Raw genomic sequence first — 17,609 nt, forward strand, 5'->3', positions numbered from 1 at the left:
TCTTTAGCTACATGATGAAAGACACTTTGATCAACCCACTGCCTAATATATCCAACGGCTTTCCTATTCAATTTCTTTCACTCATTGTTGGTTACAGCAACTGGTTTGACACCTTTCAACTCAATGGGGTCAAACAATTCCTTGCAATACAAAATATCTTTCATCCTAGTCTTCCAAATTGAATAATTGGAAGCTGTGAGTTTAACCATGCTAGTAGATGACTCTTCCATTTAATTCACACAAGAACTCCACACGAACAATGAACCAAAAGGCTCTGATACCACTTTGTTAGGGGTGAACACCAATTTCAGATGCTCAGCGGAATTAATCTACCCCTCTTTGTGCAAATTAAATAGTCACACAAAAGCAAAATAATAATCAAGCAAGACACAAAGATTTTTACGTGGAAAACCCACTAATGCGAAGGTAAAAACCACGAGACCTAGTCCAGTTAAATCTTCCACTATCAACAATAATGAGTTTACAATTGTCTTCCCTAGAGAAATATCTAGAGGTTATCACCACATCAAGAATACATGCATTCTTGGATTAAACATAAATTCATCACCCTAAAGTGGATTCCAATAAGAATAAAGAAAGATCTCACCAAGTAGGTATTAGCAACCAAGTGATTGGAGAGGAATTCCAATGATCGACACCAGTTAATATGTAGCACTTGTCGTCAAGAGCAACACTCTAAAATTGCATCAAGATCGAACCACAAACGAACCTCCAATCTCTGATAGATGTGAATAGGCGAAACCCTTTTTTTTCTTTTTCTTTTTCTCTCTCCCTGCGCCGCACTCTTTTCTTTTTCTCTCTTTTTTTCTTTTTGTCTCACGTTTTCTTTTACACAGCACACAAAGGGTTATATCTCTTTTTTTCTTTTTGTCTCCCTTTGTTGCTTGCCACGTGGGTTGGTCTCCACATAAAGAGGGAGCACCTCAACAACTTTTTATATCACATTATTTACTTTTTACTACTATTCAAATAAAAATATCACTACGAAACAAAATTTTTCTACTTTTCAAGACCACCTTTTCACTTTTCTATACCTATCATTATTTTTATTTTTAAGTGTTTTTTTTTTTTTATTGTGAACAGTACAGTGTAATGTCATGTTGGTTGCCAAACGGCACCTTTGTCACTTGTAGGCTCTTATCTTCCTAGGTTCCTCTACCGTTTGTAAGTTCTTCTCTTCCTGCTAGATGATGTTAATTGGTCTACTGGAGGTTCTTCTCTTCTTTCTATATGAGTAAACCATATGTTGTGCATTCCTATTACGTGATTTAGATTTTTTTTTTTTTGTTGTTACTTGCAAACTTGTTTCTAGTACTTGTTTAGATCTTTTTTTCTTGTACATTCCTACTACGTGATTATTGATCTTTCCAATCATTTTGAACGCCATTCTATTTTGGTTAGCGGGTTGTGGTGGATTTTGTCACAACTTTGAGATTTTTGCTATTGCACATTTAAACCTTTGCATTTCTAGTTCGCTTTGATGGCATCTTGGTGATTGCATTTAGGTGAGGGTGGGTTACATAGTTGGCTGAGATATTGCGGCATTTGAAACTCCAAGATCCAGAGTTGGGGATGGCTGATAATGGTTAAAAAGCACTTGATTTCGTTGTTTTGTTGTTTGCATTTGTGAGGTGAATGCACTACTAAGGAATTGAAGATTTCATATGTGGTTGTAATGCTTGTTGTTATCTCAGTTTTAGTGTGATTGATCTCAGTTTATGCTACTAACGATCGATTTATGATTTATGGCAAATATGGGCTGTGATTTAGGTTATGATCTTTCAGTATATGTTTTGTAAATTGATCTTCCATTACGTTTGATATTTCTTTATAAACGATTTATATATAATTTTTCATATACTGAGTTGTATAAGGATAATGTTGATAGTTTGAGGAATTTTATTTGGGGAGAATACACTTTATCCACCTAAACTATCCACCCATTTGCATTTTTAACCCCAATGTTTAAAAAGTGACACTTTACCCCTAGAGTATCTGACATTGACACTTAATCTCCTGAAGTATTTTGAGTTGACACCCCCCCCCCTCCTAAGTTGACACTTTATCCCCCCAAAACTTAGTTACTTCGCCGGGGGGGCAGTGTCAACTCAAAATACTTCAGGGGGTAAAGTGTCTTTCATGGGGGTCAAGTGTCAATGTCAGATACTTTGGGGGGGGTAAAGTGTCACTTTTTAAACATTGGGGTTAAAAGTGCAAATTGGTGGATAGTTTAGGAGGCCAATGTATTTTCCCCATTTTATTTTGTGTGCTTTACAGGAATTCTTAGCATTTGTTTTCTTTTATGGAAAATTACAATTTATCCCCACAAAGTTTCAATTTTTTTTTAGTTCGACCAATATTATCCCAAAATTTCCATATTACCCATAATTTTTATTTAAAAAAAAAAATTGGGGGTTCAAAAATGGCCAAATGGCCAAAACCGAATTTTTTTTTAAATTTTTTTTTATAAAAAATTAAAAATTAAAAATTAGGGGCAATATGGGAAGTTTTGGATACAATTGGTCAAATTGCAAAAATTTGAAACTTTGGGGGGTTGGATTGCAAAAATTGAAACTTTGATGTTCGAATTGGAAAACGCTGTCAACTTTGAGGGGGTAAACTGTAATTTTCCTTTTTTTTTTTTTTTTACTTTGCTTTGATTTGGGCAAATGTTTTGATATGTGCTTTTAGGATGGATTCCCAAGCGCAAGGAGATGTTTCCTTCATGAATTTGTTCGAGGGAGATACTAGTATGAAAAACTCATTTTTGGGTGAATCTCAACAAGCTCCACTATCTGTTGATCACTTTCAACCCCAATTTGTTATGGCTTCCACTAAGAAATCACAATAGGGTTCCAACTTCTTTGTAGAGGAAGACAAGCTCTTGGTATCGTCGTGGCTAAATGTTGGCATGGATGTAGTGCAAGGAACTGACCAGACACATTGTGTATTTTGGGAAAGAATTCAAGCATACTTCCATCAACAGAAGGAGTTCTCTTCTAAATGAGTTCATACCTCCTTAATGAATAGGTAGTCAATCATTCAAAAATCGGTTACTAAGTTTACTACTTACATGAATCAGATTGAACATATCCACCAAAGTGGTACTAATGAGCAATACAAGGTATTACTTATTTTAAAAGCATGCACTCTTTCCCATTCAATTACCTATAGTTTCATGTTTCACTAACACTTAATATTAAATACTTTAGCTTGGATTTTGTAGATAAAAAATGGACTAATCAGGGAATTTGACGAATATTGCTCCCATAAAGGGATATCACCACAATCAGGTGACTTCAAAGGTATGACTTCCAAATTCAGTTATTCTACTTCAATATTTTTGGCATAGGGTAAAACATTCACTAACATAATGTTACAATCAGGTAAAAGAGCAACTATAAGGGCATAGAAGTGGTCACCCATTGGTGACATTACAATCACCATAGATGCCACAGCGACTTAAAATAGTAGAATGAGCTCATTAGCCTTTATTGTTAGGGACAAATGCTTCCAGCCAATCTATTGTGGGATGGATTGGACAGCAGCATCACTTGATAATTGCATCGGAAGTAATAGGATCTTGTTTGGGCCTTAAAAATGCAATTGAAATCTTTAACGTTGCGAAGGACGTCACTTCCCAAACAAACAATAAAAAATTTGTTGAGTAGATTTTTAAAGAGCAAAAAAAGAATAAAAACAAGGAAAAAGGCTAAACAAAAATCCAAAGACAACCCCATTGACATGGCCATAGAAGTGGCGTTGAATGTACTTGAAGCTCATCCTAAGTTGTGTTGACTTATATTCCTCACGCTCATAACACTGCAACTAATTATTTGGCAGTGTTGGCAAGAATCTTAACAACTGAAGTAATGAAAGATGACATTGACTGAAACATGTCACCTGAATATAAGACATTCTGGAATGGCCAGAAAAGAGAGGATCTTGGCATGAAGAAGTTGCTTCAAAACTCCATGCTATAGATAGAAAGTATTCCAAGGGAATTGCTAGAAGATTTGCAACTGATTAGTTTAGAAGTAAAAGAGGAAAAATACTACGAAACCATTCATATAAAGCGTGCAACAATTAAACAATCACCGGCTAAAGTCATAAAATCAATAGTAAACTAGATTGGCTCAAGGAGCACGCCCTTGAGTGAGCTCAGTAAATAGAAAAGATCTTTCTAGCACATTGATGTTATTGTTAGACCTAGGTAACCCAAAAAATGCATGTCAGATCCAAAGATCAAATGAAGCAACTGCTTCTAATATAATAGTTGCTTCAAGATGATAGCCAGAGTAAATACCTCTTCACAAGGTCGGGTAGTTCTTTCACCTGCAATGCATGCAGTTAATGCTCCCAACATCCCGGGAAAATCACGACTTTGGCCCTCTGCTAGCAATCTTGCAACGTCACGGGTTGTTAGTGACCACAAAGTTTTAGACTTTCCAATGTTGTGGTTTTTGCAATCCTCGGATATTCATCCACATAATCACAAGTTACTTTGTAAGCTAGCATCTTTAGTGCAACGGTAATCTTTTGAAGGGAAGAAAAACCAAGTATTCCAACTGTATTTATTTGTTGGAAGAAGTATGGCTCGTGATCTTCGACTTGGGATACAATACGAAGAAAAATTGGACACCTCATCTAGAACCACTTCTGAAATAGTCTAGAAGGGTATACTGGTGATTCAACAAAAAACTCACACATAAGCCTATCGTGGCCTTGCAATCGATTATGCATGATGTACTTACAACGTTGGGTTCTACCACGGTGCGATATTGATCCTTCCTCTTCCAGAACACCAATAATTATCTCTATATCATCATGAGAGTCATCAAGAAGAATTTTGGGAAGAAAATAACGACTCTTAACGAAAGAAAGAAAAAAAAAAAAAGCCATAAGTGAAAAAACAGAGATTGAATGGAAAATAAACCCAAGTTAAGGTGAATGATAATTGGAGAGAAAATGGACTTATTTATATTGAAAGCATATGACATTTTTTGCAAAAATATGACTGTTAGGAAATGACAAATTTTGAAAAATAGACCGCTAGGATAAGAAAAAATTTCAAAAAAAAAAAAAAAGACCTTTAGGAAAATACAATTTTTTTTTTAAATATGAATGTTAGAATAAGACAAATATTCAAAAATATGACCTTTTTAAAAAGACAAACATTAAAAAATATATTTGTTTATAGAAGTAATAAAGAAATCTTTGAAATATAATATTTAAATAGAATAGTGAAAGTGGATAGCTAAAATGATGAGGGTATTTGTAACGACCCCGATGGGAAAATCAATTAACTGGTAATTGACCCCATGGTTCGTCTCCCAGCCCTATCCCACACGGGACAAGACTCATGGATCATAACCACTCCTATACGAGAGACCTCAGCGGAAGACTTTTAAACTATAGGAATAGAGAGCAACAACTAAAACAACCACACATTCATACATCAGAGTAAGCATAATACCTCATAATATAAAGATAAGTCATCAAATGTATCAGTCATCGGACCATCATCAGAACAAAATATTGCATTCCCAAATCATAATTGTCTTATAAAAGATCTACAGATAAAATCTTAAGCTTAAGTAGGGCTAAAGAGATAATAATCTCAATCATGTCTGCTCGGGTGGTTCCTCCATCATCCCACATGGACTTCAACCATTCAGAGTTCATATCCTCAAAAATGAATCGGATCAAGTCATGTGCAATCACCCATGTCTGATCTGAAGGCATCCTTGTCTAGGCTAGCTAAATCGCGCAATTATTCATATTGGAGAGGAAAAAATATAAAAACAAGGGGGTAAGTCTAAAGACTTAGTGAATGTTAATGCACATAATACCCATGCTAGTTTAGTGATGAACTCGATGCAAAAGTGTAGTCATGACGGTTTTTCATAGGTGTGATATAGATATATGATACACACTTATAATCGTAAGTAACAATGATGGTTCAACAGTATGGTCTAACCGAGATATTACCCCTTCTCAGCAGGGTTGGCGTTGTCCTAAGGGACCTGTAATACAACACCAATGCCCCAAATATTGTACGCTACCGTCCATAACATTAGTGGCACGACCGAGTCCGACCTCTAGTGGCCCACACCACTAATGATGTCCGTCCTGTAGTGACCGCCCGTTAAGGCTACGCCGGTCACGAAACAACCATAGGTTCCAAGGACCATATACTAACACACACATTTAACCATAAAGTTAACATATATAGTAAGCACATGGCCGTTACCCCGCACGTACCGGTGTACCATGTCATACGATGCAATTTATCTTGTATGTATTTTACATGCATGCTTTTACAAGTCTCACTTTTGTTAACATGTTAAGTACACCATTTTTCACAAATGCTAGAATTCATGTACAACAAATAATATGTTTCTGTGAGAGTTGCAAATATGCATGTTTTGATACACAAAATTGACGTGCAAATGTGGGAAAATAAAGGCGAGTATTATGTCAATTAAAGTCTTTGAGAAATCCTCCAACAAGTTCGGGTTCTCCAAATCTATGGAAACATCCCCCCATTAGTCGTAAGTTCACTAAAACAAACCCTAGGCTCAAAAACAAGAGTCGTTGGGTGCTCGGCCAAAAAGGCCATCTCCTTAACGTTCTTGGGTGAGCTCTCGACCTAGGGACGAGCGTTCGTCCAGTGAGGTTCAGGTGGAAACCTCTTTTAACCCACTTATTTCCCAAGCCTTCTAACGGTCTCTTATGCTATCAAAAGACTTTCTAACACTATCCTAAGCATAACAACATTCTTGAATTGTAAGATTAAATCTAAGCAAGAGAAAACACTAACCAACAACAAAGCTTACAACAACTAAGCTATTAGAAAGAAACTCAAAGAAAATGGTAAAGATTAGCTAAATCGAGCAAGTCCTCCAAGTAAACTCCACCAACACTCACAAAATCTCACCACTCTTGTCACGCCCCGGTTAAGGTGAATAGGGGAAACGCGAACTTAAAGGGACTCGCAACAAAGGAAATATAATTATGATTATCATTACAATATTAATATTAAACCAAGGAAAGATAGGAAGGCAATAAGTTATAAAAAACTAGTGTTTTAATATGAACATTTATAACATCTTGTATACATATGAGCTGGGAATCCAAAAATAAACATTACAAGCGCTGCTAGGAGGCATAACCAAAAGTGAATATTATAGGGAGGTTATAACCTTCCCATGTGTCAAATGTCCTCCTATATACAAAATAACAAAAATTGTGCAGTCTACAAAAAAAACAAAAGTCTGCACAATAATGGCTTGATCCTTGCAACCTACTGGAATCCCAGACTCTACAACTCCTATGGCTCCGCAAAGCAGTATGTCCATGTGTCCCAGGCATAGGGCCATATGATCAGGTCCTCAAGTATAAGGACACCCACTGGAAGCCCCATTCTTAAAACTATTATGTATAGCAGCATCTGAAAAATTTAAAGGGAAAAGGGGTGAGTTCGACAACTCAGTAAGTAGCCACAACACCAAGATGTTATAAAACATGCTATGCAGATTTTATGCCATAATCTCAGTTATGCACAAATAATAAAATAATTGACAATTAATACAAGAATAGTAAGTAAGTTATGAGATGTGCAAGCACTTCCTTTTACTTTTCTTTCAAACTAATGTTTTACCCTTTCACCCGACACCACAATTTTACCATGAGCGGCGCATGTTGGCTTGTCCCAAAGGACCTATATGCTCATCATGTCGTCACAAGGGAGAGCTACCAGGTTAGGAACTTCCCTAGGTGAAGGCCACCTGGCCGGTAGCACACACCCGTCCTTCGGTGTGCTTGCCATGCTACCCTATGCGGTACCGATCGTCACTATAATCGTGTCACAGGTTAAACACTTAAAAACATGAATGCACATATAACATTTCATATGATCTGTAAGCTCATTTGTAGCTGTATACTATGCCATGAACTTTGAGAGCTCTTTTCATTCATAATCATTGTCATGCATAACTCATAAAAATGAGATAATTGTACTCCATAAAATTATTAAACCATGGCATATGATTGAATAAAACTTTGCATTAAAAATATGAAAGGAAGTGCAATTAAAAATCATGTAAGTGGATTCTTTATAAAATCCCCAACATTTTTCTAAAAGATTTATAATAAAATTTGTTGGGGTTTTTGGTGTTGTGTCCCCTTACCTGGTTTTGGTGTTGAGTTTCCGTTGAAGTATCTTCTACCTAAACATTTTGCAATAATGAGCTTAGAGGAGTATTTTAAAATTTTAAGTTCAAGATTTAATTATATATATATATATATATATATATCATAAAATCCGATTAAAAAAAAATACTGTATATGTATATACAACAGCCCTTAAGTGATTCACATATATAAGAAAAACTGTTTTAAGAATTACTGAATATATATATATATATTCAATATCAAACGTTAATGTAAAAAAAAAAAAAAAAAATTCACAAACTCAATACCAGTCAGATTAGCTAAAAATTCAATTAAAAAACTCCAACTCAAGTCAAGATATGGCGCATATATGATAACCAATTACAAGCTAAGTATCACACATTATTTTTTTAAATCTTTTACAATCGCAAATTGGATGCAAGTGAAATCATGACTGACCTATACCAGATTTGCACTAGATGGAACCTTAAGATTGAAATGCTACAAGATTTACTGCTTTCCACAAATTAACAATTTAAGATTCAACTACCCAAGCGATAAACAAAACATTATTAACTAAATAAATGAACAAAAAGGTAATGAAAGAGTCAAATTCATTTGAAATTTACCTGTACCTAAAACGTCTAGTTTTCATGATATTGGCGAAAATAGAACAAGGAAACAAAAGAATTTCTCAATCACAAAGGAAATTTAGAAGTAGCAATTTAAATTTTATTCATACAATACTCTATTTCAGCTTTTGAATTTACAGAGAAATCAGCAAAAGGAACTATGCACCAAGATAACACACACACACAGAGAAAAATAAAAAGCCATTACAATTAGAAGCTTCTTACAATCACAGCTTGAAAATTGTACAGAAATTGGTTCATTTTGTAAACATTACAGTCAAAAGCGTCATTATTAGTGCAGAAAATCCAAGAGAAATAAAGGAATGTGAAAATATTCAAATTTCCACTAACTTGCTCACAGAATTGACATATCAAAAAAATTAAAATGAGGGAAATGATTACCGGAGTTGAGGGGAAAAGAAAACTTGAGGCAGTTTCTTCTTGGCTTAGAATAGGACGTGAGGAAATGAGGAGAGGCTTTGAGTTATATATACTGGTACCCAAGAAGAGAGAAGAGAGTATGTGGCTTTCGTTGATTCAATGGAAGATGCATGGATTACAAGTGCCAATAGAGGAAAGGGTAGAAAGACACATTATTACCAAGTGTCTAAAAAAAACTGCATGAACTACAAGTGTTTGAAGGACACGTTGGTTCCTATGGGCTTTACTGGTTTAAAAAAAATAAAAAGAATAAATGAAGTTAAATCTTTTTGGATAATACCCACGATAGTTGAGGAAACAAAAAATAAATAAAAATAAAAATAAAAAAATAAAAAAATAAAAAAGAACATCTCTTCCTATATTCTAGGAGATCTACCAGTTATCTAATTTGAATAAAATCTCACCTAAAATCCTAGTGTATATATATATATATATATATATATATATATATATATATATATATATATATATATAATCTCATGGATTAAAACCAATAACTACATAGATATTTTTAATAGATAAATAATATTAATATCACTCATAAAAGCATTAATATATACAAAGATGCATTATAACTCTATTTTAAATCTATAAAATCTACACGATGTCACAACTCTCACAAAACCAAAATGACAGAGTTTCCTCAAGCTTCTGGGGTGGAGAAAATCGAAGGGGGTTGAGGGGTATTCATAGGGGTGAGTCTGAGGGCTAAATGGTGAATAACAGGAAAGGGGCAAGCGCTTGTGGTCCTATAGGGAGTGAGCACTCGTGTACTGTTGCTCAGAGGGGTCAGGTTGCAGGCGACACGCGCGGATAAAAACCAGCGGTCAAAGAAAGGTCAGCGAGCGCTCAACCTGGTCCCCACATGAGCGTTCGTGTACAGTTGCTAGGCCAGCGCCCGTGCATGGTCCCCTACACGAGCATTCGTTTACTGTAGCTTCGAGATCCAAAGTTCCAAAAAAATGCCCCTCTAGGTGTCCCTAGTGACCCAAAGCCCAATTGACCTTCAAATTAAGCTGTCTTTAAGCCTAATTAATTATTTGGATCACTACACTATTGGGAATGCTTTAAAAAAGTTGATAGATAAAATAGAGAAAATTGGTTTTTGGCTAATAAAATTTGGTGAGGCTATTAAATAATACATCTTCTAACATATGAATTCAATATATTGTAGGATCTCTTCAACTATACAAATTCTATGAATGGTCTCTTCATCGTCTTCATTGAAATGCTTGTCATTAATTACTGCTATGAGTTGGGAACTTTATCAGTCTTCAATATAGAACTCTACTTTGAGTGGAGTTATGCTTCAACACACCCCCTCAAACTCAATGGTAAGGGACGAACATTGAGTGTAGAACATATATTGATAAACTGAGTGAACTCAAAAGGCTGGGTAAACACATATGCGAGTTGATCTTAACTAGAGAGAAAATGGAACTCGCTATGCTGAAATGTAACTTTGTCCCTAAAAAATGAGGCAATCAATTTCTATGTGTTTTGTAAGGGCATGAAATAACGTATTCACCGTGAGATATGTAGCACCTATATTTTCACACTAAAGAACGGGACATTGTAGTTGAGGAACACCAATTTTGGCTAAGATAGACAACAATCACGTGAGCTCCATTGTAGCAAAGGCAAGAGCAAGGTACTCGGCCTCTGTGCTAGACAAAGACACTGTGCTTTTCTTTTTAGCAGACCAAGAAATTAAATTAAAGCCCAAATGAATACAGTAACCACCAACAGATTTTCTATCATCTTGGCAACCGGCCTAATATGCATCAGAATATGCTAAGAGAGTTGCATTAGAAGATTGTTGAATAAGAAGACTATAAGAGAGTCTCCTTCAAATATCATAGTATGTGTTTGACTGCAGTCCAATGAGTGACCGCAAGGTGTGCATAAACTGGCAAACCTTGTTAATAATAAGCATAATGTCAAGACAAGCAAAAGAGAGATATTGCAATGAACTAATGATATTATGATAAAAACTTGGATCATCAAAGGAATCTCCATACAACTTATGCAATTCATGTGCCGAAGACATGGGAGATGTCATGGGCTTAGTGATATGTGCTAAATATTGCATATTTGGACCCTTTAATTTACTTTTGTTATTCCTTTAGCTCTTTTATTATATGATATTCTGGGTTAGTTTTGAATCTTTAGTGTTTTGTAGGTTGCTATGGAGAAAAACTATGGGATTTATATGAAAAATTGCAAACTTTGGAGAAGCAGCTAACAGACCTGCGATTGAGTGCAAAATACTACAATCGAGCCCAGCGCCCAACGATCGAGCGCACTGTGATTGAGCCCAGTGCCCAACGATCGAGCGCATACGCGCCCAGTTCAAAGCTCATTGCGCACGCATGAGTGCGCCGCATAGGAGAAGTGATGCTCGAGTGCGCTCGAGCGCACTGAGTGTGTGATCGAGCGCACCTGTCTGATCTGGCAGCAGTTTTATCCGAATTCAATTTGTAAACCCTAGTTTTAGGTCTATAAGTAGATAATTATCATATTAGTTTAGGAGGCTGTGAATTTTGAGATTTCAGAGGAGAAAGAAGAGAGTTTAAGGGTTTCCTAGCTTTTGGATCTCAACCTTGTGATTCCATATTTGTAAGTACTCAATTTTTCATTATGAATTTAATTAATTTTGTTTTGTTTTTCAATAACATGAGAGGCTAAACCTTCAACTAAGGTTGAAGATGAAGCCTCACTTATAATTAGCACATCATTCCATGTATGTAATGTTTCCCAATTTAATGATTTAATTGCTCTATTGTTTTACTTTAACGCAATTGGATTGAATAAATCTTGGATATCTTGTGTGATTCAAGGATACACTTGATGATTTAAGATTATTCAATACAATTGATTACTTGGTTTTCTTTGTTAAAAGTTGAATTTCCAGTGTGATTTATTCTCTGGATACAATTGATGTTTTGATAAAAATTGGATATTTTCTTGTGATTTATGGATATAGTTAATGATTTAATTATTTATTGGATTTTTTTTGTGATTTGGGTTATGTGTGGATACATGGGATGTTTTGATCAATTCTTTGATGCAATAGTAAAACAAATCTAAGATTTAGATGTGAGAACTTTGGGAAATATTATAGATCATGGAATTATGTTGCTATGAATTTGTGAATGCGGATTCTGAAACCCTAGTGTTTCATCATTAGATTACATTCAAATTAAATTGCTTATGCTTTTAATTTTTCATTGAAACAATAATCTTTCCAAATTTGGAACTAGGTTAGGATTCAATTAATTTAGATTTTAAATTGCTCTTTCAAAAATACAATTCTTTGTGGGATCGACCTCGCACTTGCAATCCATTGACTACAATTGATTCATGCACTTGCAAGATAAATAAATTTGCACAACACTTAGCATTAAGTAAGCATGTTTACTTTTTTTAAGAGAGACATAATGTGACATTGTTGAGAAAGCATGAGACCATTTGGTACTTTAATAACCTCCACACCCATAAAATGGTGAAGTCCTTCACCACAAGCTCCATGCAAATCTAAACAAGTAGATCATCAATGGTTGAGGAAGAAGATTCAGTTAAAATTAGGGGTGAAAATGTTGGCGGATAATAACCGCCTGCATCCGCTATCCGCTATCCGCATATGTGGATGTGAATGCACATGTGGATAGCAAAAATCAATATTTGCAAATGCGGATGCGGATAGTGGATTTAGGGTATGCGGATTCAGATATTCCTTTATATATTTAAATTTTAATATATATCTAATGGCATTGTTTTGAATTTTATAAGGATATAAGTATATTCTTTAGGCTTTAGGGTTTTATAAAGATAAAACCAAATGTTGTGTTGGTAATATCTTTATGCACCTAATCTAGGGTTTCTTAAAATCCAAGCTCATCCCCACTCTTTCTACATGATTTTTATGGAGGTAATTTCAATGTGTTTTTTGTTATTGCTCCACTATTTGGTCAAATTTTTTTTTTTCGATTTTTTTTTTTAGACTCTATTTTTGATACCTTTGAAAGTTTGAATATTTGATTGTTAATCTCCTATAAAATTGGTCTTCCAACAGAGATCGCATAACTATACAAATTGGATTGACATTGTTGATGGTTGATGAACTTTTTTTTTTTTTTTTTTTAATCATTTGATCTATTTTTATTATTGCTCCATTGTTTGGTAGATTTTTTTTTTTTTTTTTCAACATTTGAACATTTGATTGTTAATCTCTTATAAAATTAGTCTTCCAATAGAGATTGTGTAGCTATACAAATTGGATTGAAATTGTTGACCGTTGATGAACTTATTTTTTAATTATTTGATCGATTTATTTAATAACATATGGAGGACAATAACATTCTTAGTGGTACAATTGGTACAAGTGAGACACCCATGGATGGCAATAGCGCTGCCCCTATTCTTATAGAAGAGGGTAATCCCAAAACAAATTCCTCTATAAATACTCAAAGCCCCACACCATCCCTCCTACCACAATCCAAAAAACCACATATTAATTAGTCTGTTGTATGGTACTACTTTAAAAAAGTGGAACCAAAGGTTGATTGTTGATGAACTTATTTTTTAATCATTTGATCGATCAATTTAATAACAAATGGAGGACAATGACATCCTTAGTAGTACAATTGGTACAAGTGAGACACCAATGGATGGCAATAGCACTGCCCCTATTCTTATAGGAGAGCACAATCCCAAAACAATTTCCTCTATAAATACTCAAAGCCCCACACCTTCCCTCCTACCACAACCCAAAAAAATCACCTGTTAATTAGTCTGTTGTATGGGACCACTTTAAAAAAGTGGAACCAATTGACAATGATAACCCTCAAGCTAAGTGCAATTATTGCAATAGATTGCTGGCGTGTCATAGAAGATTTGGCACTTCAGCCATGATGAACCACTTACAATCTGCCTACCTAAACTCTCCACTTAAACAAAAGAAACTCCCCAAAAATCAAACTTTTTTGCAAATTTCATTTTTGAAGGTGGTAGACGCCATTGGTAGTGGTAGCCCCCACTTGGGATTTCTAAAGTATGATGCGGACAAAGTTAGGGGTTTGATTGCTAGGTATTTGATCAAATGTGAGTTGCCTTTCAAGCATGTGGAGATTGAAGGGTTTATAGAATATACTAATGGACTAAAACCTAGGTTCAAAGTGCCATGTCATATAACTGTGCAAAAAGATTGCATGCACTTATACATGGAAGAGAAGCTTAAGTTAAAGGCTTTGTTAAGCGACCAAAGGGTTTGCCTCACTATTGATACATGGACATCCTTGCAAAATTTGAACTACATGTGTATTACTGCTCATTTCATAGACTGTGATTGGATTATGCATAAGAAAATCCTTAAGTTTTGCCTAGTTCCCAATCATAAAGGTGGGACCATTGGAAGGGTGTTTGGGAGTTCATTGATAGAGTGGGGGATTGATAGTATTTTCACAATTACAGTTGATAATGCCTCCTCTAATGATGTGGATATTGAATATATGAAAACGAGAGTGAAGGATAAGAATTTTACTATTTTGGGAGGTGAGTTTCTTCACATGCGGTGTGTTGCTCATATTTTGAATTTTGTTGTAAGTGATGGGTTGAAAGACTTAAATGATTCTATTAGTAATATTAGACATGCAGTGAGATATGTGAGGTCTTTACCGTTGAGGATGGCAAAGTTTAAAGAATGTATAGAGCGTGAAAATATTAAGTACTTAATGCTGAGCATCACTGAAAAGTACCAAAAAGCATTTGAACTAATGGGGGAGGATGAGAATAATTTGGTTGTTCCTGGATTTCTTGATTGGGAAAATGCTAGGGCATTTGTGAAGTTTTTGAAAAAAAATTATGATGCAACATTGAACATGTCTAGTTCAACTTATGTCACTTTCAATTTATATTTCATGCAGCTTTGTATTGTTCAAAACACCTTGAATGTTGGGTGTCTAAGTTCTGATCATATCATGAGTACCATGAGTATTAATATGGAAAGTAAGTATAAGAGTATTAGGGAATATGGATAAGATCAACTTGATGTTATATATTGCTTTTGTTCTTGACCCGTGCTACAAGATGAACGCTTTGGTGTTTTGGTTGAAAGAATGCAATGGGCAAAAGTGGGCAAATAAAATAGAGGCAAACATGAGACACCTTAAACGTTTGATTGAGCAATACAATAAGTTTAATGGGAGTATGGTGCCTAACTTTGATGTGGGTATAGGAAGTTCAAATGCTACTTCCTTGAATGTTGTTGATGATGACTTGGAAGATAATTGTGATATGAAAGAATTTAATTCATTGTTTTCGCAATACCTTGTCGAAAATAATGATTTGGGGTGTATGTTGGAGATGGAAAGGTATTTGTTAGATTGTTGTGAAACAACAACAACAACAGAATTTGATATTTTAGCGTGGTGGAAGATTAATGTGCCAAAATATCATATCCCTGCAAAGATAGCCCATGATGTATTGGATATCCTCATTTCCACTGTTGCTTCTGAGTACGCCTTTAGTACCGGGGGACGTGTGTTGGATTCCTTTAGGAGTTCATTGTCTCCACTTACCGTTGAGGGCCATGAGGCCTTGATTTGCACACAAAATTGGATAAGGAACATGCCAATTAACATTCGAGAGTTAGAGAAATTTGTGGAAAGCTATGATGAGCAACACAAATGTTAAATTGTATATAAATTAGTTGAAAATTTTATTCATTTAACTCAAGATCTTTTATTACTCGGTTTGTACATTTAACTCAAGTTTAATCTATTTTAGATGAGCCTCAAACTCAAGCTTCAAATTCAAGGAATCAAGTCTCATCTCTTTCTCTTACTTAAAAGTTCATTAGTAATAAAAGGTTATTATTTTGTCATATTTTACTTACAAATTACAATATAATTATCATTATATTTTACATTTAATTGATTTCGTGATTTGTACTTGTAGGTGCTAATTTGGATTTATGGTGTGCCATAGATCCGTTGCCACTTGCCATCAACATCTACTTATGAATGTGTTACATTTAGATTTAATTTATGTTATGTATGTTTTGAATTTCAGATATATATATATATATATATATATATATATATATATATATATATATAATGTTTGTCTGATTTGTAATTTACTTTTCTTATATTTGATGGATTTATAATGTTGTTGGATTTCACTATTATGAAGTATGAAACTCTTCTGATTTTTCTGATTTAGTTGCCATATATGGTTTAAAACGCTCATTACCTCAAATGCGGATAGTGGATAATATCTGCATTAACCGCGCAAATGCCGATAGTAATCGTATGATGCGGAGGAATAGTAATCATATGATACGGATGCGGATACAGATATCAAAAACCATTATCCGCATTTTGCGGATGCGGATATTGCTATTATCCGTATCCGCATCTGCATTTTTACTCCTAATTAAAATAATGTCATCAACATAAATGAGAATAAAAATGTACTAAGTTGGAGTCCAAATAAAGACCAAGTATGAGTTGGCCTTAAAAGCCGTGAGTCGTAGCTGCATAAGAACCATGCCCAAGGTGCCTGTTTCAACCCATAGATCGCTTTCCGCATAAGACACACGTAGTTTGGATTATTTCGATGTACAAACCCAGGTGGATGTTGCGTAAACACACATTTCTTATAAACCATGCAAAAAAGCATTTTGTATATCAATTTGGTTGATGCGGACCCAACCAAGGACAACATCAATCGGTCTCTAGTCAATTTAATAACAAGACTAAATGTATCATCAAAATCCACGGGCTAGGCTGTTGATGATAGCCATTAGCAATCAAACAAGCTTACTTGAATATGTTTGGGAGACATGGGAGAGTTCGAGTGTGGTAATGAATTTGGTGTCAGGCTTGTGCTAGATGGATGAGAGACATGTAACGGAGAAGGAGAAGAAGACACGTTAGGTGGATGACGTGATACAAATCCATGAATGGTCTCTTCATTGTCTTTATTGAAATGCTTGTCATTAATACTATGAGTTGGAACTTTTTAAAATGCCTCCGTTTATACTATACAATATACGTATGTCCTATATATAAACAAGTTACGTACATGCCTGAATTATGAATAATTTATGTGCATATAAACAATACATTATGAGGCATATTAATTGACCTATTAATTATGTAGTGAAAACTGAAAACCTTAAACAACTCCATTAACACTTGAATCCATCGATTAGAGTTTAGAGGATCATGGAATTGTGAATTTATCCCATTATTTGTAAACCCTAATTGTATGATCAGGTGAGGTACTTAGTAGCACTAATTTGGCGGGAAGAGTTTGTTTGTTATGAATGTTGGT

Source organism: Corylus avellana, chromosome ca2 (genome assembly GCF_901000735.1).
Source record: "Corylus avellana chromosome ca2, CavTom2PMs-1.0".
Taxonomy (NCBI): Eukaryota; Viridiplantae; Streptophyta; class Magnoliopsida; order Fagales; family Betulaceae; genus Corylus; species Corylus avellana.